We start from the raw sequence: 2,574 nt of genomic DNA, 5'->3' as shown, positions 1-2,574 counted from the left end.
TCAATACATATTAATTCTTTAGTTTTTGTCATTTACAATTTTAAATCATGAGTAACCATATAATTTCGAGAGGCATATTGGATGCTAACTAACTGATCTGTTGAGAACTACTCTCAAACATGATAAAATTGGTTATATCCTCAAACAACCCTTTTCATAGACACCCATTGAGGACTTGAATAAGGAAGATGTAGCTTCTTATAATAACATGATGATGACAACAATACTACAACATGTGTAATGCTTGTAGCTATGCCGCCTGAGTTGCAAAAGCAACATGAGGATATGAATATTAACACTTTGATTTTTCATATCAAAGAGTAGTATGATGAACAATCACGTATGGAAAAATAAAGACTTTCAAACAATTATACCAATGCAAAATGGTATAAGGATCTTCAGCCAGTGCTCATGTACTAAGATTTTTGGCTATTTTGAAAAGTTAGCTCAACTGGGTTCAGTCATGGACCATGAACTAAGTATTAACTTAGTTTTGCAATCTTTATCAAAGAGTTATTTACAATTTATTATGCATTTTAACATGCGTAATCTCCAGTGCACTCTTGTTGAGTTGCTGAACATGCTTAAGACTACTGCACCCAATATCGATGCTAGTAGTGGCAAGTTTGACCATAGATTCTTCTAAAGGCATTAAGAGGAAGTTTAAAAGAGGCTTTGAAAAAGTATCAAAAAAGGCTATGACAAATAGGAAGGTAGTAAAAGTGAAGAAAGATAATACCAAATTTGATAACCCTAGCTATCAATGTGAAATGAAAGGCCATTGAAAGATAAATTACTTGGCTTTGTGAGCCTGAACAGAAAGAAGTCTTCTTAAGCTTCTACATCAGGTATCTTTGGAATTGGTATTAATGTATCTACTTCATTATTTCTTAGGTATTAGGTAAATGATATAGATCTCATATTTGTAAGAATATATAGAAAGTAAAGAAAAGTAGACCATTACAGGAGGGAGAAATTAATACGCGCTAAAAATGGAGCAAGGGTTGTTGCATTGACGGTAGGAATATACTTCTTGCCATTGCCTTCAAGCTTAGTATTATAAGTGGAAAATTTTTATTTTGTTCCTACAATTAGTAAGAACATTATTTCAATTCATGTTTGGACATGAATGGTTTTCCATTAATGTTAGTAATAATTGTTATTCGTTTTATCTTTATAAGATTATTTTATGATTGTGGTAAATAACAAAATATCATTTTTATTCTAAATACTGAGTCCTTTATTATGAGTGTAGAAATTAAAAGGCATAAAAGTCAAAATAATTCTTATACCTAGCNGCACAATTACTAGGCCTAATAAATACTGATGTATATAGACCCAAGTCGATTAGTGCAAGAGGAGGTTTATCCTATTTTATCACGTACTGATAACCATTATAATATGGTTATGTATACTGGATAAATTTCAAGCATGAAACTCTTGGAAAGTTCAAGGAATTCGAAGAAACAACTAGGTAAAATATATTCTCACACTAAGATCTAACTGAAGTGGAGAATATCTTAATAGTAGAATTTTCAAATTTCCAAAGGAGAATGAGATGATCTTGCAATGGATAATCAATGGATATTATCCATTCTTAGATATGGTACCATCAACAATGAGCCATGCAAACCTCTTAAATTTATTTTGAGGTCATACATTGAATGCCGCATGATATACACTAAATCGTGTCCCATCTAAATCGGCTGAAAAATTTTCATACGAGTTATTGAAAGGTAGAACGCCCAACGTGTCTCATATAAAATTTGGTGCCGTGACGTTTATGTGAAACACACTGAATCAAATAAGCTAGAGTCTAAGTTCGAAAATGTATACTTGTGGGACATTTAATAAGGATAATTGGATATCGGTTCTATAATCCTATTGAAAAGAAAGTCTTTGTCTCAAGATATGCCATCTTCTAGAAAAATAGTTCATTTTAAGGGAGAGTAGTGGGAGCAAATTATAAATTAAAGATGTTGAAGAATTTACATATACAGTTGACCAAGTAGATGAGTCTAGTTCTAATCCTACACCTATTGAGGAAAAACTCTTGGTCTGAAGTAGAGACTCCCGAAGACATGCAAGCCCCGCTTAAGTCTAGTAGAATCTTTCGACCTCTTAGCACATATTTAGAATTGTTAATAGTTGCATACGATGACTATGAGATATAGCAAATAGATTTCAAAACCAATTTCCTTGAGTAGAATTTGTAAGAGGAAGTATACATAATACAACACGAGGGTTTTGAATTCAAAGATTCTAACAAGGTATGCAAGCTTAACTGATCTATATATAGATTGAAGCAAACTTCTTTATGATAAAATGCTCCATTTGATGAAGCACTATTGTATTCCTAATATTATATGTAGATGACATATTATTATTGGGAAATAACATCCCTTTACCTTATTCGATGAAATTACGGTTGACAAAGAAATTCTCCATGTAAAATATGGAAGAAGTAGCTTGATCTATAGAGATAGATATAGAAGAATTCTTAACTTGTCATAATCTACATAGATAGAAGATTTTATATGGAGAAAATGATTGAGAATTCATGGATACATTGAT

This window comes from Olea europaea, unplaced genomic scaffold (genome assembly GCF_002742605.1).
Source record: "Olea europaea var. sylvestris unplaced genomic scaffold, O_europaea_v1 scaffold5966, whole genome shotgun sequence".
Taxonomy (NCBI): Eukaryota; Viridiplantae; Streptophyta; class Magnoliopsida; order Lamiales; family Oleaceae; genus Olea; species Olea europaea.
The sequence above is the reverse complement of the archived record's forward strand: the minus strand, read 5'-3'. Positions refer to the sequence as shown.